This window comes from Petaurus breviceps, unplaced genomic scaffold (genome assembly GCF_028583685.1).
Source record: "Petaurus breviceps papuanus isolate PSGF00001 unplaced genomic scaffold, PetGlider_PUasm1.0 126, whole genome shotgun sequence".
NCBI lineage: Eukaryota > Metazoa > Chordata > Mammalia > Diprotodontia > Petauridae > Petaurus > Petaurus breviceps.
In genome coordinates this window covers 58,609,203-58,633,925 of record NW_027185655.1, presented here as the reverse complement: position 1 = coordinate 58,633,925, position 24,723 = coordinate 58,609,203, and the positions used below count along the sequence as shown (strand labels likewise).

At 36.7% G+C, this 24,723-nt stretch overlaps 1 protein-coding gene across 1 annotated transcript in view; it reads left to right on the top strand.

The window, feature by feature from the left end:
- The window catches only part of TENM3 (teneurin transmembrane protein 3), a 3,497,142-nt gene that overhangs the window by 1,676,098 nt on the left and 1,796,321 nt on the right, over positions 1–24,723 (top strand). Inside the window, exon 6 of the mRNA XM_069096576.1 lies at positions 15,336–15,492. The gene's annotated coding sequence lies outside the window, so the exon portion shown is untranslated. The remainder of the gene's footprint in view (positions 1–15,335; positions 15,493–24,723) is intronic.

Sequence of the window (24,723 nt, the reverse complement as noted above, 5' to 3'; positions counted from 1 at the left end):
AATGAAGAATAATTTAATTCTCAAAATATTTTCCATTGTATAATGAGGCTCTCTCTTACCCCTAATTAATCACAGTAGGCCCAAAAATATAAACTGAATCAATCAAAAACAATAGGAATTAATAAGTTCTTAATCAATTTTGCATACATAACGTCTTCCTTTGTCTTTGGAAGATTGCCCAAGGAAGGAAGTGATTGTTTTCAGTTCTTATTTTTGTTTGTTTGTTTTTTGGTGGGGGGAAGGCAGGGCAACTGGGGTTAAGTGAGTCGCCCAAGATCACTCAGCTAGTAAGTGTTAAGTGTCTGAGGCTGGACCTGAACTCAGGCCCTCCTGACTCCAGGACCAGCATTCTACTCACTGCTCCATCTAGAATCCCCATTTTGAGTTCTTAAGCATGTAGAAATAATATTTATTATTCACCCAAAAGGGATTATAAATACCCTTTGGCCCAATCTATTCAGCTTTGTAGATGAGGAAATAAATAGAGAGAAATCAGTTGACTCACCCAAGGTCACATAACTAATAAATAGTAAATGTGGGATAAAATGTTCACTATTTGCCAAGATCTAGGGGAGATGTGAAATTGATGAAAATAAGTCACTGTTCTCATGACTGTAAAGGAGAGATCTAATGCAGGCCAGGTCCCTTACTAGCTCCTCATCTTATGCAGAATTCTTTGGGATGAAGTTACATGTAGATAGACTCCAAAACACCAACATTCCACATGCCACTTAGAAGTCTGGGAGTGATTCATTTTTCAGGTTCGTTTGGTGCACAATTTCTACTGGCCAAGCAATGTCTATATCTTCTTGCAGTCTCATTTCTATCTCTTTTTCTCTGTGTCTCAGTCTATCTTCTCTCTCCCTTCCTTCTCCCACCCATCCCTCACCATACTACTTTTTTTTTTTTTTTGCATTTTGGGATATTTGGGGATTTTTCAGTGAGTACTCAGCTAGATGGCACAGTGGATAAAGTACTGGGTCTAGAGTCAAGAAAATCTGAGTATAAAAGCAGGCTCAGACCCTAGGTGTATAGTCTTGGACTTGTCACTCAACCTCAGTTTCCTCAGCTGTAAAATGGGGGAGGGGGCAGGTCATAATATTTTTTATCTCCCAGAGTTGTTTGGGAATTGAGATATTAAATGAGATAATACTTGTAAAGCATGTAGCTTAGTGCCTGGTGCATATTGGGTATATATAAATGCTAGCTATCATTATTATTTCAGTTATTATTATTGTTGGTGTTGCTATTAATAGATGTTGCAGCCTCCCCAACTCCTCAATTTTTCTTTCATGCAGAATTCAGGAAAGCTAGGTGCATTAAATATTATTTCAGAACTTAGCTACTTCCTACCTTTCCAGTGTTCTTGCACATTGTTCCAATTCCCTCCCTTACATACTCTTTTTTTTTTTTTTTTGCTTTTTGGAGGGCAATTGGGGTTAAGTGACTTGCCCAAGGTCACATGGCTAGTTTTTGTGTCTGAGGCCAGATTTGAAAGCAGGTCCTCCTGACTCCAGGGCCAATGCTCTATTCACTGCACCACCTACCCGCCCCCTTTACATTCTCTTGCAAAACAGTAACACTGGCTTCCTTGCTACTACCTGCCTATGCCACTCCATCTCCTAACACTGCACATTTTTCCTGGCTGTTCCGCATGTCTGGAATTCTTTCCTTCCTCATCTCTCCTTCCTTGTTTCCTTCAAGCCTCAGTTAAATCTTAACCTATCCTTTGATAAAACCTCTAAGCCTTTCTCAGTCCTCCTAAATGTTATTGCCTTCCCTCTTTGATTATTTTCAAATTAAATTAAATTAACATTTATTAAATGCCTACTATGGCTAGGCACTATACTAAGCCCTGGGGATACAATTAAGAAAAAGAAAGACCTTCCCAACCTTCAGAGAATTTATAATCTGATGGGGAGGTAATACACAGAAGGAGGCAGGAAATGAGGGCAGGGAAGGATACCAAGGGGCATCTTGTTCCATGGGCTTGAAACCAGGCAGAGCAGCAGATACAAAGCAGAGTGAGATTAGAGCCAGTTTCTATCCTTTATAAAGGAAATGGGGACGAGTTTGGTACTTCACCTTATAGCCCTCCAGAGGGGAAATGATGTCAGAACTGGGGATAGATGTCTAATGATGCTGGTTTTTACAGTTTTCTGTATGTCTTCTCCCTGTGAGCTCCTTGAAAACAGGGCTTTTTTTCCTCCGTTTTTGGCCTTTATATCTCCAGAAATTAGCACAGCTCTTGGGGCATAGCTGATAGTTCATCAATTCTTGTTGACTTGGCCTTAATGTTTAAAATTTCTTCAGGGTGGGTCCTTTTCTCCAAGCTGAAAAAGAAAAAAGAACACAGCCCTTGGAATCAGTTACACCAGGATTCAAGACCTTTTGTTGTTATTGTTCATTTGTTTCAGTTCTGTCTGATTCTTCCTAACCTCATTTGGGATTTTCTTGGCAAAGATACTAGGGTGGTTTGCTATTTCCATCTCCAGCTCATTTTACAGATGAGGAAACTGAGGCAAAGAGGGTTAAGTGACTTGCCCAAGGTGACCCAGCTAGTAAGTGTCTGAGATCATAGTTGAACTCAGATCTTGCTGACTCTAGACCTGGCACTCTAACCACTGTGCCACCTGACTGCTCCAGATTCAAGACCTACCTCTGACACATACTGGTTAAATAATCCTGGACAAATTATCCTCCCAGTGCTCCCATAACAGAGAAGGTATTCATGTGCATTGTTAACAACAAAAAAAGTCTGCCCTAGGAGTTCCTTACCTCAATACAATCTAAAGAGTAGTCTTAATTTTTGTGTTATTTAGTCAACTCCATCAATACATCTCTAACCTGGTGACTTTCTGTACTTCAAGAACTGTTATGGCTGGAAAAAAAATTTTCTCCCCTGCAGTCATCCTGGTGATGAGCATCTCTGAAATGTTCTGCAGGTAACAGACACACAGGTCACCTACCACTAGTCTCTCAGAAGTCCCCAAAGCCTTTACAAAGCTGGGCAGGACCTGCTGAAGCTTGAGTTTTACTGGCATAGCTTTTGAGACCCCATGGTCAGCTTCATACCCCAATGAGGAAACAAAGCAGGATGATACTGGATAACACTAGTGTGGCTTCTGTAGGAAAGAGAGACTGACTCACAAACTCTCCAGGGGTTTGTGGGTACAACATGTATTTGTATATGAAGCAGCAGGGGGTTGGAGAAAGCTACAGAAGAGAGAAACTCTAGGAAACAGCATGATGAGCCAGCTGGGACCTCATGCCTTGCCATTTTATAGCCGTGACAGGGCAGCCCCCAAATCTAATGTGATATAGACCCTATTGAGAGACAAAATAGAAAAACAATGTGGCATACTCAACGGACAGATGGCATGAAGGTGAGAAAGTCTTGTGTTTGAGTCCTGACTGGACATATACTGACTGTGTGACCCTGGGTAAGTAACTTAATTTCATAATACCACAGAAAACAGAAAAGTTACAGAATAATTGCCATTATCTACTGGTAGAGTTTTTCCACTGGTTGTTTTATTTTCTTTATTTAAATTTGTGGATAAATATATTTGTATTATTATTTTCTATGATTTATTTATTTTTTAAATTCTTTAATTTTAAAATTTGAGTTTCAGATTCTTTCCCCTCTTGACATCCCTCCCCCACCCACTGAGAAGGCAGACAATAGAATATCAATTACAAATGTGAAATCATGCAAAACATTGTTCCATAGTCATATCATAAAGCATAGCAAAAAATAAAGGTAGAAAATTATATTTTAATTTGCACTCAGAGTTCATCAGTTTCCTCTAGGGAGATAGTACTTTTTTATCATGAGTCTTTTGAATTGTCTGGGATCATTGCATTGGTCAAAGTATTAAAGTCTTCCACAATTGATCATCGTTACATTACTGTTACTGTGAACAATGATCTCCTGGTTCTTCTTACTTCACTTTACAATGGTTCATATAGGTTTTGAGATTTTTTTTTTCTGAAGCTATCTCCCTTATTATTTCTTATACCACAATAATATCCAGCACAACTGCATGCCACAGCTTATTTGGACATTCCCCAATTGATAAGTATCTCCTGAATTTCCCATTCTTTGCCACCACAAAAGAGGTGCTATAAATATTTTTGTACTTATATATCCTTTCCCTTTTTCTTTGATCTATTTGAAGTACAGATCTCATAGTGCTATTGTTGGAGTAAAGAGTACGCAAGGTTTTATAGTCCTTTGAATGTGTTCCATATTGTTCTCCAGAATGGTTAGGCCAGTTCACTACTCCACCAACAATTTATTACTTTATCTATTTTCCCTCATCCCCTGCAGTATTTGTCGTTTTGGATAGGTATGAGATGGTACCTCAGTGTTGTTTAAATACCTTTATCTAATCAATAGTGATTGACCATTTTTTCATATGACTATAGATGGATTTGATTTCCTCTTCTGAAAACTGCCTGTTCATATCCTTTAGTCACTTATCAGCTGGGGAATAGCTCATTTTTTATAAATTAGACTCACTTCCCTATATAGTTATGAAATGAGACCTCTACCAAAGAAACGTGCTGTTTTTTTTAAATATTATTTCATTGTTAATGGTGCTTTTATCAAAATGTAGTTCCTCTGATTATTTCTTTTAATTAGGCTTTTTTTTTTGCTTTTGCTTTGTCTGAGATTGTGATTAACTGACTTATTTACTTAAAATGAAGCATAAAAGATTCTGCTCCAGTCCTTTATTTTAACTCTGTGTCTTTCTGTTTCAAGTGTGTCTTTCTGTTTCAAGCATATCTCAAGTGTTTCAAGTGTATGCAACATAGTGTTGGACTCTGGTTTCTAATTCACTCTGCTATCCTCTTCCATTTTATGGGTTAGTTTATCCCATTCACATTCACAATTATCATTATCAACATTATATATGATGGAGAGAACTCCATCCCATTTCCTTTTACTTATCCTTCTCTCTCTCTTTTATCCTGTCTCTGCTCAAAAGTTTAATTTGCTTTGGATCTCTGTCTTTCTTAATCCATCTTCCCTTTTATCATCCCCCTTCTCCCCTCCCCATAACTCTTATCCCCTTCCCCTCCTATTTCCCTATCAGGTAAGTTACATTTCTTTACATAGTTGGGTGTCTATGTAGCCTTTCCTCTTTGGACTAATTCTGATGAGAGATAGAGAGGTTGAAGCATTGCTTGTACTCCCTTTATTTTTCCCCTGCTTAAAAACAACAACAACAAAAAGAACTCTCTTCCCTGTGTACCTCCTTTAAGTGAGAAAATTTTCCCCACTCTAACTCTCACTTTCCCCTTCTCCCAATGTATCCCTCTTTCTCAACCTTACATTTTTTTTGGAGGGGGGACTCATCCCAACATAATGGATTCATACTTGTGCCCTCTATCTATCTAGACTCCTTCTGGGGCAGCTAGGTGGTACAGTAAATAGATCACCAGCCCTGAAGTCAGGAGGACCTGAGTCCAAATCTGGTCTCAGACACATGACACTTAACTAGCTGTGTGACCTTGGGCAAGTCACTTAACCCTAATTGCCTTGCCTTCCCCCCTAAAAAAAATAGACTCCTTCTAACTGCCCTAATAATGGCAAAGTTCTTAGGAGTTACATGTTATCTTCACTAGAGGGATGTAAACAGTTTAACTTTATTAAGTCCCTTATGATTACTCTTTCATTTTTATCTTTTTATGATTCTCACGGGTTTTCATTTTGAATATCAAATTTTCTATTCATTTATGGTCTTTTCATCCAGAATACTTGAAAGTCCTCTATTTCATTAAATATCCATTTTCCCCTGAACGATTATACTCAGTTTTGCTGGGTATGTGATTTTTGATTGTAATCCTAGCTCCTTTGCCTTCTGGAATATCATATTACAAGTCCTCAGCTCCTTTAACATGAAAGCCTCTAAATTTTCTGTGATCCTTCCTGTGGCTCCATGATGTTTAAATTGTTTCTTTCTGCATGCTTGCAACATTTTTGCCTTGACCTGAGAATTCTTAAATTTGATTATAATATTTCTGGGAGTTTTCATTTTGGAATCTCTTTCAGAAAATGATCAGTGAATTCTTTAAATTTCTATTTTTACTCTCTGGATCTAAGATAAAGGGGTAGTTTTCCTTTATAATTTCTTGAAATATGATATCAAGACTTTTTTTTTAATCATGGCTTTCAGGTAGTCCAGTAATTCTTAAATTATCTATTTTTGATCTGTTTTCCAGATCAGTTGTTTTTCCAATGGCCTATTTCACATTTTCTTCAATTTTTTTTCATTCTTTCAATTGTGTTGAATTGCTTTTTGATGTCTTATGAAATTATTAGCTTCCATCTGCCCAATTCTAAATTTTAAGGAATTATTTTCTTCCGTAAGCTTTGTACTTCCTTTTCCATTTTGCCTATTCTGCTTTTAAAGGGGTCCTTTTATTCAGTGATGTTTGTGCCTCTTTTTCCATTAGACCAATTCTTGCTGGTTTTGAGTTCAATTAATATTTTTTTCTTTAAGGCTTTGCTTGTGGCTGTTTTTAAATTGCTTTCTTCTTTTAAGTTTATATCTTGTCTTCCCTACCACCAAAGTAACATTTTATGGTCAAGTGGTTTTTGTTGTTGTTGGTGTTTGTTCATTTCCCTTAATCTATTTTTTTTTTACTTTGCACTTTTCCAAAATTGGGCTCTGCTCACATGAGGATGGGGAGGCAATTCACCAAGCCTCAGGTTCTTTTGGATTGCTGTTTTCAGAGATGGTTCTTGGGGATCTGAAAGTTTTTAGTGTTTCCAAGGTGATGCTATCCTGGTAGGTGTATGTAGAGGTCACTGATATCCTGGTCTGCATCCTGCTCTTTACTCAGAAAGGGTCCTTGTTCCTCTGCTAACACAAGTACTAGTGTTCTTTTTGACCCTTGGACTATAATCAGGTCCCCTGTTCATCTGCAGCTCCAAGTGCTACCACTCTTCTTGGTCTTGGAACTATGACCAGGGCCCTTACTCCCTGCTAAATGACTACAAGCCTTCCTTTCTGTCCTGGAACTGTGACCCAGAACTGCGTATGGGCCACAGAGTTTCCAGTCAGCACCAGTTGTACCCAATGCCAACAAAAAGTCCCTTGTAATTTCTCTTTCACCAGTTTTCTAACCTCCTTACCATATCTGAACCGACATAAAACATCTGTTGCTGCTGCTGCTGGAGCCACATCAAAGACTACCACACTGTAGGCTTGTGCCTACCTTAGTGTTACAAACCTCTCCAACAAACCTTACAAGCTGACTTAGTCTGGAAAAATGTCTCCCTTAGGCTTTTTTTCCCCACTCTTCTGCTCTAAAATTTGATGTGATGCATTATTTTAAGGTTGTTTGAAGAAGGATATTGGGAAACTTCAGCTAAGTCCCAGTCTATATCCCACCTTCTTGGCTCCTCACTCCCCCCCACCCTCCATTGTTTACATCAGTGCAAACATAGCTCTGGTTAAAATTACAAAGAGACAAAGAGAGACAGAGACAGAGAGATTAATTCAATAGTCCTTTCTTGTTCTGCTCTGGTAAAAACCATATATGGAATACTCTGTTCTTTTTATTTATATGAAATTTTAGGAAGGATGTTGATAAGCTATCGATTCACATGAGAATGACCAGGAGTTGTAAAGGGACTTAGATGCCATGAATATTTGAAGGAACTGGGGATGTTTAGCCTAAAGAAGAGAAGACTTGGGGGTGGGGGGAGAGATATGATTGCTGTCCTCAAGTACTTTAAGGACCATTACATGAAAGAGGGTTAAGGTAGATTGCTCTGTTGGACCTCAGAGTATGGAAGTTAACAGAGGTGTTAATTAAAACCTGATATCAGGGGAAATTTGGTAACAATTAGTGTTACCATCTCCAAGATGGAATAGGTTTCTGTGGGATCTAGAGAATGGTTTTCCCTCACTTGAGCATCTCAAGCAAAGGCTGGATGGCCACTTACTGAGGATGTGCTAGAGGGGTTCTTATTCAGTTAACAGGTTCGACTCAACACCCTCTGAGGTCTCTTTCAAGTCTGAGATGCTATGATACTCAAAGTATAGTACAGGATTGGCAGGGATGGAGAGGGTACAGAATTCAGTCATTTGGAAATCACTAAGGGTATGATGCTACTATCAGCAAATTAGTATAAACTGTCTAAAACATTAGGGACAATATTTAATGGTCAATGGATATGAACATGCAGTTTTTCAGATGAAGAAAATAAAGTGATCTATAATCACATAAAAATACTCTAAATCACTATCGATTAGAGAAATGCAAATTAAGAAACTCTGAGTTGCCACCTCCCGCATGTCAGATTGCTAATATGGCAGAAAGGAAAAATGATAAATGTTGGAGAAGATGTGGGAAAATTGGAACATTAATGAATTGTGGAATTGTGAACTGCTCCAACCATTCTGGAGAACAATTTGGAACTATGCCCAAAGGGCTTACAAACTACATACTCTTTGATCCCGCAATTCCATTACTAGGTCTATATCCCAAAAAGATCATAAAGAAAAGGAAAAGGACCCACATGTACAAAAATATTTGTAACAGCTCTTTTTGTGGTGGCCAAGAACTGTAAATTGAGAGGATGTTCATCAATTTGGGAATGACTGAACAAGTTGTGGTATATGAATGTAATGGAATTTTGCTATAAGAAATGGCAAGCAGTCAGATTTCAGAAAAACCTGGAAAGACTTACATGAACTGATGCTTAGTGAAGTGAGCAGAACCAGAAGAACATTGTATACATCAACAACAACATGTACAATGATTAACCATGATATACTTAGATCTTCTCAGCAATACAATAATCCAAAGACAATTCCAAAAGAATCAAGATGAAAAATGCTAGCCGCATCCAGAGAAAGAACTATGGAGTCTGAATATAGAGCAAAGCATACTTTTTTTTCACTTTTTTTGTTGTTTGTTCTTTTTTATTGTTTTTCCCTTTTGTTCTTATTCTTCTTTCACAATATGACTAATGTGGAAATATACATAACACGATGGTACATGTATAAACTATGTCAGATTGCTTACTGTCTTGGAGAAGGGCGAAGTGAAGGAGGGAGTGAAAATTTGAAACTCAAAATTTTACAAAGATAATACTTATTTAAATTATTGTGTTCTGGTGTGCTTATTTAAAGTTACATTAACATGCATATTGGGGGTGGCTAGGTGGCACAGTGAGTAGAGTGCTACCCTTGGAGTCAGGAAGACCTGAGTTTGGATCCAGCCTCAGACACTTAACACACACAAACAAACAAACAAAAAAATCTAGCCATGTGACCTTGGGCAAGTTACTTAAATCCAATTGCCCTAAAAAATGCATGTTGTTTTATAATAATACCTTATTTTGGCAGTCTAAATGGTTAGATTAAAATGTATAGCAGCTTCACATTTTCAGGAGATATATGACTTTGAGCAAAACAATCTTACTTTTATTATTTGTAATTGAAGGGTTGGAATTGAAGATCTCCAAGGTCCTTCCCAGTTCTTATCCTCTGTTGCTCTATTGTCTAAGGCACAGGTGGTGAATTAATTACCCTAGAGTTTTTTTTCCTTTCTTTTGACCCTGTCATATGTGAGAAAATAGGGAAGGTTTCAAAATATATCATCAAGGATATAGCCCCTTGACCCCTTGACAGTCTTCCTCACCAAACCTTAAGTGACTCACAACACTAAGGAGCACATAATATTTCCCCAGGGACACAAACAACATGAGACAAAACAGATATAGACACACAACAAAAACCATAGGGATATATCTGACTTCTTCAGGCAAAGTAGGATAACTGAACAGGAATAATTACAAATTGCTTTTCGGAGTGGTTGGGCCAGTTCACAACTCCACAAACAGTTCACTAGAGCACCTGTTTTGCCACAGTCCTTCCACCATTCACCATTATTCTCATTATGTCATCTTTTCACTCTGATAAGTGCAAGGTACAACCTCAGAGTTGCTTTCATTTGTGTTTCTATCATCATTAGTGATTTAGACCATTTTTTTCTTAATGATTATTAACAGTTTGGATTTCTTCCTTTGAAAACAATTCCAATTCACATTCTTTTTTTTTTTTTTGCTTTTTGGAGGGTAATTGGTGTTAAGTGACTTGCCCAAGTTCACATGGCTAGTTTTTGTGTTAAGTGTCTGAGGCTGGATTTAAGCTCATGTCCTCCTGACTCCAGGGACTGTGCTCTATTCACTGTACCACCTAGCTGCCCTGATTCACATTCTTTAAACATTATCAGTTTCAATTCAAAGTAAAATTCTGTAGTGATAACAGCCTATCTTCACCGAACTCATTCCCAACACATTTAATAACATAAAAATAAAGTATAAAACTGGGCAAGACAATTGTGAGTGATCACTGGCATTCACAGAACTTGGATGAGCAAGTCAATTTCAAATTTTATCTGCTTTTCACTGAGTTTTTCTTCAAAGAAAAAAGTTGTCACATAATTTAACCTAGAGGGTAGCTTTTACATTTTACTGTAATATTAGAAAATGGAATTCCTCTGTGTCCTAATTGAAGAACAAAAATGATAAGAAAACATTAGACCTCAAGTGAAGGCTCCAAAAGTAAATTAACGTGTATAGAGTATTGTCAGAGTCTCATGAGGGAATTAAAGCCTTTCTATGAACACAATGCAGCGTCTCCTTGAAGGAAAGCATTATATTTCCTTTAAAAAAATTTTTTGGTAGAATAAATAGAGGTTTTTGGTTGTTGGGCAATAGATGGGTTATTTTTGTTTATATTAGAAGGCAAATTTTTGTAAAGCTTAAACTTCAGAGTGCTTTGCCAGAAAAACAAACATAAATTATGTTTGAGCTACCTTGTATGATCTCTGGCATCATTGCTCTGCCCTTTGAATTCTATTTACATAATATCATATTTTGCTGTATTATTTCTGCCAATGACTTACTAGGGAGAAAATAAAGGTATTATTTCTTTTATGCGATGCTTCACCTTCCATTCTCTTGTATTAAATATGCTCTGATTTACTTAATCACAAAAACAAATTTCTCCATATACATTAGTTCAATGGATTTTTATTAGTTTGTAAATATTTGTTGAACAATGTATTTGCTATGTAACCATCATTTTTATATTGATCAATGGAGATTTTTCTCTATGATGCTAATTAACTTATTTTTTAAGTTGTATCGAAAAGCAACATCATCTGAGAAACATATATGTACATATAAAAACATATACATGCATATATATGTATGTGTGTATATCTTTCCTAAGACTAATTATAGGTGCTTAAAACCATTCCCTTCCATTTTCTATAGTGCCTTCCTCCCTCAAATACTATCCAATTTCAGTTTCTTTAAGCGTTTCTTTTCCTCTCAGCTATCATATACTCCTCTACATAAAAATGTATATAGATCTTTTCTACCTAAAAACAAACCAACCTTTAATTGCCCTTCCTACTAGCTCTAACTACATTCCCATTTGTCTCCTTCCTTTCCCTGTTATATTTCTCAACCATGTGGTTTTCATCCACTATCCCTAATTCCCTCATCATCCCATTACTCTTTTACCACTCCTCACCACACCTTAATTTCCTGCAATCTGGATTCCTTTCTCTCCACTCTACTTAAAATTGGACTCTTAGGAATCCTCAGTGACCTCCTAATGGACAAATCTAATGCTCTTTCCCCTTTTCCTCATCTTCCTTGAACCTGCTTGTTCAACTCCTCAAAATACTTTCCTTTCAGTTTCTTGATACTATTCTGGCCTCATTGAGTTATTTAAGTCTCTTTGCCTTCTCTTTTGTCTCTGACTCACTAAATGTGGACATCCCTCAAAGTTCATTTCTGGCCATATCTTCATTATCTCTTAAGTTCTAGGATCTTAATTCCCCCCCATAGCTTCAGTTCCTAGTCTTGCCCCCTTCCTCAGTTATGCAACCATGATCAAATCAATTCTGCCATTCTTCTTGAATAGAATTTATTCCTATAATCCCCTATGGCACCACTCATCATATCTCTAACTCTCTAGATGAATGGATCTTACCCATTCTACCACTGATGTGTTGTTTAGGTGGGTTTCCTGACAGTAATTTTTCTCTGCTTGACTCTCTCTGTCTGTCTGTGTCCCTGTCTGTGTCTCTCTGTCTCTGTCTCCCTGTCTTCCCCCTCCAGTGCTCTGGCGACATATATAAGTTGTAGAAAAATCGCTCCTTCCTGGAGATAGGCTCCTCTCAACTAACTTGTCCCAATGAAATCTCAAATAAAACCACAGATACTAACAGTAGCCTGTAGCTCAAACCATTTATAGAAACAAAATAAATACTTAAAATAAAGAAATACAAACAGACTTTCTCAAACGTAAAGGTTTCAGATTTCTGTAAGGAACTTCAAGAAATGAAAGGAAGTAAATGGGATGCTTAACTTGAGGTCTGGAGGTATATCGGCAACTAGACTTCTGATTGAACTTTAATCTAGCCCATAGGACCAAGCAGCATTGCTCTGAGTCCTGGCCCCTTATTTTGGAGAAGCTGCATCTGCCCATCTTTCATGTTCCTCTCTTCTTCCTCCTCCTCCTCATCTTCCCCCCCTCCTCCCCCTTTCCCTTCCCTTCCCTGCCCTGCCCTTCCTTTTTCAGCCCCTTTCTCTGATTAGATCTGTGAAAGACATAGTGTGTTACAGAAATATTCTTGCACATTGATTCTAATTCCGTCTCTCTACATCATTCATTTCTTTTAGTTCTGATCTTTGGGATCAAGCCAAGGAAGTCTCATTCTTCTTCCATAAGACAATCCTTCAAATACTTGATGACAATGATCATGATGCCCTCGCCCTTCAAGTCTTTTCTCCAACAGTAAACATATCCCATTCTGTTAACTGCTCTGTTTTTGCCATAGTGTTGAGGACCTTCTAAGTCCTGACTACCATCCTCAGAATGTGCTCCAGTTTGTTAGTGACTCTTCTAATATGTTAGTTAAAACTGAACACCATATTGAAAATATTGCCTAAATACAATGTCATTAATATATCCAAAGATCTCCTTAAGAGCACTGTAGTGTAATGGATATGGATCTGATTTTGAATCTAAGAAGAATGTCCTTTGATGATTACTGGCTGCTTGATGAAGAACAAATCATGCTACCTCATTTTGTACTGCATAGATCTCTAAGAATGTAAATTGCAAAGAAAGTGTTGACAATTTGCTAGAGGGAATTTCCTTATCATCAAGTACCTTATACCAATAAAGTCACATGTCCAGTAGCTATCCCAAAAGATCTCATTAACTATTCTTTCTGCCATTTAGCACTTTGGACTTACATTGAGTTTGACCTCATACTCCTTTTTGTCAGATAGTGAAACTGAGAGTCAGAGACATAAAGTTATTTGACAAAACTTACCCTAGAACTAGAACCCAGATCATATGCCTTTAAGTTCCCAGTGCTCTTATAGAAAACCATCATATATTGACAGTTTAGATTCTCTGGAACACAGAGAGATAGATCAGCTTCAGATACTGTATCCCTCCCCCACCCACAATTAATTGTATGAGCTTTACTAGACTTTTCTTTAATAATGCCTCATAATTGTTGGTATTTAAAATTTAGGTGCTCCTACATTTTCTTTCTTATTTCACTTGAATTCTTTGTATCCCTTCTTGTTTTCTTTATTTCTTTCATTCTCTCTTTTTGTCTTTCTTTCCTGTCCTTTCCATGTTTCTTTCCTTTTCTCATTTCCTTTTTGTCTCCCTTTCTTTCCTCCTTTCCTCTCCCCCTCCCTCTCTGTCTTTCTCTTCTACTCTCCTTCTCTCTCCCTTCCTCTCTCTTCCCCTCTCCTCTCATCTTTCTCTTTTTCTTCCTTCTTTAAAAAAACCACAATTATTTTTCCCTTTTTTCTTTGCAAATTTTCAATGTATTTTTCAGCTAGTTGTGGTTGTAGTATGTTTTATACTAGTAATACCATTCTGAATTCTGCCCTGTGGAAATTACCAGATTGTTGTGAATTTTGCAGATCATTAGCACACTGCAGAATGGAAAAAGAAAAAAAAAGTGTGGTGTATTGCCTAAAAATGCAAACATAAATTAAGTTTCTTTAATTTTGGTGGGAGATAGATAAATAATGATTTGCAGCAACTGGGGGGTTCTCATCTGGCTTTGTTCATATTTTAATAGTGTACTCCTCTTTGCAGACTGAGTAATTAAGTCTTATGACATTCCAGAAAGCATAAATCCTGCTGAGATGTTTAAGTTTAGAACAACCTCTTGATGTTCAATCAAAAAAAAAATTTTTTTTAATGGAAAAGAGGAAGGGACACTTCTCTGGGTTCCTAACAAGCTGTTATGCTTTTACCTTTGAAACACAATTGAATGTGGCCCACTCAAACTGTTTAGCCTCATTGTTAACTAGAAACTCCTTTTGAAATTCATTGCATTCAATTACATTTTTAAAAAGAATTTTAATTGCATGCCTGTAAAGAATAAAGATGCTCTGGGCTCCATTTGTTTATCATGGAGGGGTCTAAAAAAATGAGGACAGAGCTTCCCAGCTCATGCAGGGGTTGCAGGGAGAGGGAGATGACTTTTAATTCGACAAGTTCAGAGAGATTTCTTAGTTTGACGCGCACTGCAGGGGGTCTTTGAGCGCCTGGCAATACTTCAGCATTCTGAGCTTTGAAAGTCTTTCCCTGCAGCAGAAATTGTATCAAAAGCCAATGATAATATTCCCTGCAAGGTAAAGCGCCCTATTGAAGATTTCGAGAGCTGTTTATTTATTCATCACAGTTTCTCTTTTAGGACATATCAGGCATCTAGGTAATAATTCACATAGATGATAGAAAATGCAAAAAAAACCAAAAAACCTTTTCATTAATCTTTCACCTTTCCCTTCTTCTGCTGCTGCATAGGCCACATGTATGTGCAAAACGCTCCTTTCTGCTTGCCCCAAATAGATAAGTCTATAAGCATATAAGCATATAATTCTATAAGCATATATACATACATATACATATATATTTACATCATTTCAAATTTCAATTTTTCCTTTTAAAAAAATTAAACAAAATTGTCTTCTCAGGCTTACTTTATACCACCAACTGAGCACATAAGATGTTTATGGCCCTTTCTCCCTGCTAAATCCTCAAAGTGATTAATTAATTTTATAGATGGATATTTGATATCTTGGGGGCCTTTTATATGTCTTATTATTTTAAATATGTTTCAGAAGGCGCTTTTCAAAGCAAATGTTAACAATCTTGTTGATCTCTTATAGAACATGATATTTTACATTTTTTTTGCATTATGTACTATATGCACAAAACAGACATGTATTTTTCCCCTTCTCCTATTTTCAGAGCAAAGCGTGAATTGAGGGACCAAGACAACCTTTCCCAAGTGTAATGTCAGTGTCGACTATCACTTTGGCAGAATCAGTGAAGACAAAAACAGCCTCTTTGCCTGTTTTTTTCATCTGCTGGTGGCATTAAAAGTGACCTTGCCTTGTAAATATTGGTGAGTGATCACAAGGGAAACAATCTCTATATATAGGAGATTTCTTCCCCCTCCTTTATTTTTTTTTGGGGGGGGAAGAGAAATGGGAGGGGGAATTGAAAATCAGCATATCTCATGATTTGTTACTTCATCACTTACAATTTCATTAATGAGGGAAAACTATGCATGAAAAGAAACTTAGGGAAAAAAACTCAGTGCCTCATCATATCTGGGCATGTTTATGCACTCTTCACTTACAAACATAAACTGGTTGTAGACTGCATTTAAATATCAAAAGTGTAAGAGAAAATCGCAATGGCGCATAACCACTTCAGTAACAAAATATACATAGAACAGCATCAGCAAATATGTAGTTCACCCATTAATATTAATTGAACATCCATATGGTGCACTTTACAAAACACTGAGACAATGCAGTCCCTACATCCAGGATTTTATAACTTGCTCTCAGCTCTTGATAATTTTCACCAGTATTGTAAGAGAGAAGGAGAGGGGTAGGGTGAGCTAGCCCAGAAGTATGATAGTCCCAAAGTATGTGTAATTGTCCCTCCCCTCTCTCCTCTCTGTATCCCTCCCCAATGAAATAATACATTTTTTTTTGGTGCAATGTCTGTTAGAGTAACATTTAACCATAGATTTATCTAATGTCAATAAGAACATGATTCACATGCAATAACAAAAAACCTTCTGGAGGATGGTAGAAGAAAATCATTTGTATCAAGCCCTGTCATAGGACCTAACAATTCACACTGATGAAAAAAAAAAGGATGAATAATGATTGTTGCCCAAACACGATGTGTAGTCATATAAATAGCCCATTGCTTTAGCCCATTGGTAACTGTCTACCTATATGAGTCTATCTGTCTGCCTGCCTACCTATCTGTCTATCTTAGATAGACATTAAAGATTTAACAATTATCTCAATCTAGATATAAATAGGAGGAAAAGAATGGGCTGGATTTCATTAAAGGAACTTTATCATGCTTTCAATGACCACACACACATACATACACCCTACCTATACACTCACCTTTCCTTGAAACAAACTTTTTAACATCTTCCCATCTTTTTTAACACTAATATTCTTCTGTTGATGTTCTAATACTCTGAATAGTGAAAGACCACAATCTCCAAAGACTCAAAATTGCAGTTTACCCAAGTGAATGGAGTGACATATGGTGGGCTTACACAAGCTATATCATATAGCTAAAGATGATTTGCCTGAAGCATACAATGAAAAAAAATAACACATGAGAGATATAGGATAAGAATGAGAGGTAGATAGTGAATGTATGGAATAACAGCTAAATGTAATTCATTACCCAAAAGAGCAAGAGGCCTAGAGTAAAGCACCACATATGTTAGATCCTTTGTGAAGGATTTATGGGAAGCCATGAACAAGATCTATATAGAATGAAAAAGGGTCATGGATAGGTTCTGATCTGCAGCTTTGGAGGAGAGTACCAATATTACTGAGATGACACTTCAGTTGATGTAAATGATCTTATTTGGACCCAATTCAAAAGAAGACAAGAACTGTCCAGTTTCTCTTCTATAAAGTCTATTTAATTTGAAAGTATAGATAACTTTTTGATTGATGTAAAGCTTGACAAGTCTCTGGGGAGGGAAATTGTCATATATTCTCCACATTACATTACAAATAAGCAAAAGTAGTCCACATATAAACGTGGCATTCCTATGTGTTGTCAAGAAACTTAAATTTCTATGTACAATTTAGGTTTATATTATAATTATGTTCCATATTTGAATTAAACATGTAGAATAAAATTATCCCTGAAATCTATTATTTGGGTTTTTTTTTAAGCCATCACCAGTTTAAAATTCAATAAGTAATGATAAGGGTGACCAGGGAAATGTTCCACTGACAAAGAGAAATCTGAGCTCCCCATAATCTGAATATGTTCAAAACCTGGGATGGGTTACATGTTTTGTCTCTGATATTTAATCCATTCTTCTGGGACCTCAGTGCATCAACCATTCATGTCAATATTGAATCAAAATTGAATATAGGAAATTGAGGTTTTGCTAATGTCAGATTTATTCCTCTTTCAACAAAACGATGTGGCCATTAGGATAATTTATTCATAAACTCACCTTCAGATAATAAAAGGATAATTAAGTAAACATATCAAGATTTGAACAAAAATGGAATAAAACTTATATTTCATACTAAGTTTCTACACTAAATAAATAGTATATCATATCCTTTTGGGGGTTAACCTTTTTGATCATGTGCTTTTAAATAACCCCCCCTCATCCCAAAGGAAAAGGTTCTGTTCATATTAGAGAGTTGTTAAGAAAATCAAATGAATTAGTATATGCAAAGCTCTTAGTAAACCATAAAGCACTATATAAATTGCTAGTTATTATTAAACAAAATTTGTAACTAATTGTACTGAAGGACTTCAAACTTTACCATGTATTGCCTTCCCAATAACATTCACGGATTGTCATAGGCACATGGGTGCAAACATTTATAGATAATGTTGTATGTGGCTGGTTTCTTATCTCTGTAAAATCTTTAGTAATCATCAACTCACAAACCAACAATAGCCTTGATTAAAATGAGAGATGGGAACAAAGAAGCTTTTACAAACAATTTTCCACAAAAAGACAACGTTTTCATATCTCCACAATTAATTCAAAGGCATAAAGCATGCATGATTTTTCTGTGGTTGTTGTTTTCTGATTATAAAAAAAATGCTTTTGAACCAAAAGAGCAAAATATATCCTTAAGCTACCTTGATGAAGTGTCTCCCATGCGTATGTTAAGACCATATAAGATTCTGTAATGGACAGCACAACATAGATAACTTTGAGGGACAATTCTGTAGTTACTGAAATCAAATAATACAGAAAACAAGTTGATACATATGCACCAAAGGTATCTGTCCAAATCGTGGAAGATGTCTAATGGAGAATCTGCATTTCTTCTAACTAGTCCTCACAGGGCCTCATATCACGTCCTCCCACCCTGTAATTGCAAAGTACAAATTCCTATAAGACTTAATTGTTCATCTTTGAGAGTGTCTCTCATTGAATGACCACACTCTCAGCCTGAAAATTATTCTCTCAAAATTAAGCTAATTTGGTCCTAATCCACAAACATATAGTTCCTGGCATATGCAAAAGCTTTTCTGTTTCCACATTTGCAGTGTGCTGACAGAGCCTTCAAAAATATTCAAGAATGCCAACTTACTGATATAGAAGAGAAGTGTTTTAATAAAGGTTGCTTGTCAATGACCTCCTATAATATTTTAATATTTTAACCAAATATTTTACTTTATATATATATATAGTTTGGCTGGGGCCAAGGATAGCAATATTGTTATTACATACCTATGAATATAGCCTGATTTCTTCCCTACTGCCTTCAAACATGCCCAGATCATTCTCATCCTTAAAGTCTTCATCTCAGGCTATTATCCAATATCTCTCCTCCCTTTCTTAGTCAAATTGCTTGAGAAAACTATTCATACTTGCTGTCTACACTATCTTTTTTTCAACCCTTTGCCCTGTGATTTCCATCCTCAATTCTTAACTAAAACTCCCCTCTCCAAAGTTACTAGTGATCTCTTAATTGACAAATCTAATTATTTTCTCAGTACTCATTCTTCTTGATCGGTCTGAAACAGTTGTCATTTCTTATGACCCTCTTCTGTTATGCACTCTCCCTTTTTTAATTTTGGTGACATTTCTCTCTACTGGTTTTCCTCTTACCTCTCTGACTTTTCTCCTCACTATTGCTTACTCATCCATAACCTATGCCCTAAGTATTGATATGTTATAGATGTGTTTCTGAGTTTCTTTTTGAGACCCTCTTCTCTCTCTCTTCACTTTCTCTCTTTGTAAACTCATCAGATTTCATAAGTTTGTTTCATATTCATAGTACTCACTGATGTGAGTATCATTGTCCCCTGAACTTCAGTCCCTCATCACCATGATCTATCATTTATTAAACATCATAAACTCTACATCCTGGAGACATCTTAAATGTAACATGTCCAATATTGAGCTTATATATTTCTTCTAAAACCCTCTGCTTTTCTAAATGACTGTTTCTGTCCTGTTTCCTAGACTTATAGTCTTGGTGTTATCCTAGACTCCCCGCTGTCCTTCAACCCATGTAACAGATCAATTATAGCCTATCTTCACATTTCTCACATTTGACCACTTCTCTCTAACTTACACAATTACCACTTGAATTCATATCCTTATCATCTTTTACCTAGATCATTGAACAGTTTAGTAATTTGTCTTATCTCAAGTCTCTTACCTCTTCACTCCATCCTACATGCTGTTGCCTAAGTAATGTTCTGTAAATGTAAATGTCACCATGTGACTCTCCCATTAAATCAATTCCAATGGCTTCCTCTTGCCTAAAATAATAAAACATTAACTTCTCTTTATTTTTAAGACCTAGGTCTTTAAAAATGTCTATGTCTATGTCTAGCCCCAACCTATCTTTCCAGCCTTGTTGGATATTATTCATTCTCCTATACACCTAGATGAATTCAGACTGGTCTTCTTTCTTTCCTGACCCAAGACTTTTCCATCTCCTGGCGAGATAGCTAGACGGCACTGCAAATAAAACACTTGGCTTGGAGTCAGGAAGATCCAAGTTCAAATGTAGCCTCAGATATTTACTAGCTGTGTGACCTTGGGCAAGTTACTTAACCTCTCTCTACCTACCTATAAAATGACAGTAATAAAACTTACCTCACAAGGCTGCTGTAAGGATTAAATACGTTAACATTTCTACGATGCTTGGCACAGTCACTGGGACTTAGTAAAGAGTACAACTGATCATTCCTGTCATCCCCTGACCCTCACAATCTATCTTACATCCCTTGCACTGGATGTCCTATGTGCCTAGAATGAATTGCTCCTTGCCTCTGACTCCTCTAATTCATTTTTCTTCCTTTGTGATGCAGTTCTAAACCCTATCTTGTACATAAAGACTTACTCAACTACTAGTGTCTTCTCAATTTGCTTTGTATTTATTCATTTTCTATTTATGCTGAATTACTTATAAATATATACATATATAGTCTGTGTATATAGACACACGTGTATGTATATGTGTGTTGTATGTGTATAACATATATATATACATATACATTACACATACCTATGTACTTCTTGTCTCCACCATTGGAATTAGGCTTCTTGTTAGTTGGTATTATTTTTTTGGCACCTAATAGATACTTGTAATTTTATTGAATACTCGTTAGCTTTCTTGTCTAATGTCTCACATTTCTGAAACAGTGGTTTTGTAGTTTCCTAAAAATGCCAGATCCTTTTTTCTCATAAACCTGTTCCTAGCCTCATTTCTCCATCCTCTACTTAAAAAGTTGTTTTATTAACCCAAGTGTAAGACTTAGGTTTAACCCTATGAAATTTCATCTTCTCAGATTCACTCTATTTATGCAGTCAACTGATATCTTTTCAGATACTGATTCCATCTTCTAGCTTGTTAGCTATCTCTCTCATCTTGGTGTAATATGCCATCATCCTGTTTGATGAGCACGCCTTTGATGCCTTCATCCAATTTACTGATAAAAACATGGAAAGCCCAGCTATCTTTCCAAGTTGGCATCTACCCTTTAATCACCACTATTTATGTCCAGTTGTATAAACAGTTCTACATTCACTTAAATCTACTATCATCCACCCCTACCCTACATCTCTCCATTTTATCCAAAAGGATATAATGAAAGTTGCTATTAAGTACCTCACTCAAGTCAAGGTATACTATATCTACCTCCTGGAATCACCCTCTGAGATTGGTTCCTAAAGCAGCTGTTAAAACTAACACCTCTCTTTATGCTTTCTTAAGGATTCTTCTTTTCACTTTCTGCAAACCATCATTCACATCTTTACAGCTGTTCTGACCGAAATTCCTCTGAGATTCCTGGTGATGCTGCCAGCCAGCTTTTTCCCTTGAAGGTATTTGTTTGGTGAGGTCTGTGTGTGGAGGAAAGGGTAGGAAGACGTTCAGGTGAGCAAGTGATTAGGCCGTTAACTAAAGTGAGGTAACCTTATGGGCCTCTCCCCACCACCCTAATGAGGAAGTAAGAGTTTTCTTTTTGAAAGTTTTGCAAGGTGCGAAATTGGAGAACTTGAACATGACTGCCAAGGGTACCCTAAAATAAATTTTCTTTTTACCAAAAGAGTATGTAATATCTAATTTGGCATTACCCACTATTTCTAATGGAAAGCCTAAAATTACTTGGATAAAACAAGTAGAAGCAAACTCAGTAAAGTGTTTTTCCTCTCTAGACTTTGAAGAGAGAGATGTTTTGGTGTATTAAAAAAAATATGGTAAAGGAACTGAATTGGTAAGTAGAAGACCAAGGTTTTTATCTCTTATCATGGTTATGCAGATGAATCGCTATGTATGTTTGGATGAGTTACTTAACCACTGTAGTGTGGGTTGGACAAATAAGTGCTTTCAAGCTCTTAGCCTCAGACACTTACTTGCTGTGTGGCCCTAGACAAGTCACTTACCCGTTGCCTGCTTCAGTTTCCTTATCAGCAAAATTAGGATAATAATCCAAGAGTTTTTATAAAGATAAAATGAAATATTTGCAAAGTGATTTTAAAATCTTAAATCACTATCTAAATGATAGTAGTGGTACTACTAGTAACAGCAGCAGCACTAGTAGTAGTTTCTTAGAAATTAGAAGTCTACAATTACATGCATCTTAGAAAAATTATGATGAGTGTAGGTAGGTCGTGCATTTATTCTTCAGATGGGAAATAAAAAAGGAATTAGCTTTAAACTTCCCTGAGGGAATTTTTCTGAGACTGAGATTCTCTCATTCCCTAGATCTTGCCTACTCTCACTCTTGGATATAGAGGGCTCATATGACTAAGTTTCTTACAAATAAAGAATTTTAAACTATAAACAACATCAAAGGAATCATCAATGAGACATGGAACCAGAAAAGGAATTTGGTTGTGTAATAAGAGTGAGGGATGCCACACAAACAGATTCCAGATACATTGTCTTCCATGTAATATAAAAAAGAATGAAAGGAAGACTCACAAGTGTCTAGACCCCAACAAAGTATTTATTAGAAGACACAGCAAGAATGCTACAGACTGACAGTGGGTGTGGGTAGGGATAAGTCATGGTCTTCATTATTGAAGTGAGTCCTCATAACAATGAGAGTACAGATCCACTAAAGGGGGTTTGCACATTTAAACTTTGAGGTATAGACAGCCAGAAATGAAATCTTAACTTTTAAACTGTGGGAGGGAGTGACATTTCCATGCCCGACCATTGTACAGCAAATAAAAGTTGAGATTAGACTCCAGGAAGCTTTGACCTGAAGCCAGAGGATTGAGCTACTAATGTGTAGTTATGAAATAGGACTACAAGAATGCCTTATACAAAACACCTTCCAAGTAATCATCTACCTTCCACCAGAAACCCTCTAATAAGGGGGAAATCATAGGGTCAAAAATTTAGAGCAAAAAGTAACCTTAGAATGTATCTAGCCCATTACCTTCATTTCACAAATGAAGAAAGGAGAAGTGATTTGGCCAAGGTCACACACAAAATAAAATCCTCCTGAGGAAAGGAAGCTATTCCTCTTTTGGATGGATAGTTCCAATTATTAAGAAGACTTCCCTTTCCTCTTTGGCAATTTTGATGACGACCAGAATCTTTGATCTTCTTATTCATACAGATCACTGTTAACTTGATAGACCAGCCAGTCAAGGATCAGCTTCAAGTTGCAAAGTTTTGGAAGAAATATACATAAAAGCCTTGCAAGTGAATACACGTTTATTGAAGGACACATGAAAAGGATCCTGTGGAAATCACTTGAAATTGCAGATGCATTTGATCTAGCTTACCCTGTTCCTCAGTTTTCTGAGCTCTGGAATCAGTAGTGTTGCTGCAATACAAATTCCAACTCATAGATACCCACATGAAGCACATTGCCACTGAGCTAACACAACCCAAGGCCCCTTCAGAAGAGAGGTTTATATACCACAAGAGAGGGTTGGATAGAAAAGAGATTAACAATGTCCTCGTGAAATCTTCTGGGTCACTCTTGCATAAGGTATTTTAAGGGAGTTCTACAGCTGATTAAGAGAAATATGTCTAAGAATTGTGACAACGTGTATTTGGAAGAGTTCTCTAGAAATTGAGAATAACGAAAGGGTATTAGTCTGGTTATTAAATATTCAGGCCTTCTGAGACATTCTAGGAGCTATCAATCTTTTGTATCCATGCATGCAACATATCTTAGGGGTCTCCTATTTGTATCACCCTATAATTGAACTACTGTGCAGTACACTCAATGTCTTGGACCTAATAGCATTATGGGATCTTAGATCTTAGAACTGGAGTTGAATGGGACACCAAAGGCTTACTTCTGTAGTCCTCGCTATTGTGTGACTATCATGGACTTCTCTCCCTACCTTTGCTTTCTATAGTACCATTTATACTCATTGATCTACCATGAGAGAGACCATCATGTTAGGGTTTGAATGTGGTTTCTGGCATGTCAATGATAGAGAAAATAGTTTGTTATGGAAATATTGAAAAATCATTTCTACTTTTCGTCATAGTTTTTCTGATTTCATCCTCAAATACGCTCAGGATTGTTTGGCTAATTGAATCTCTCATTAAGTTTCTCTAATCTTGTTCTTCCTCTTCCTCTCCCACCCCCTCCTCCTCCTTTGGATAGAGTCCTGGGCCTGAGTTCAAACCTGTTTAAGATACTTGCTAGCTGTGTGAACCTGGACAAATCAGCTAGCCCTCTTTGTCTCAGTTTCCTCATCCATTAACTGAGCTGGAGAAGAAAATGGCAAACCACCCTAGTATGGTCATAAAGAGTTGGACATAACTGAAACAAACAACTTCTTTTGTAATAGGATGATGTAATGAACATTTACCACCTATCTCTATAATACTAGATAAATGAGTTAATGTTCTAAACTAATATTCTAAGAAATTAACTTTCTAACCCATAACATATCCCCATTTACTTAGAGATTAAGTATTTGCTTATCAAGAGAGTTTCTAGTCTCTTTTAGTTTCATCATTATGGTGATTGATTTCACCAAGTTCCTAAACCCACAACCTGAAGGAGAGAAAAAAACTTTTACTCAAATAATTCAAACCAAACATATTTTCCCTCTACTCTTGCTCTCTCTCTCTCTCTCTCTCTCTCTCTCTCTCTCTCTCTCTCT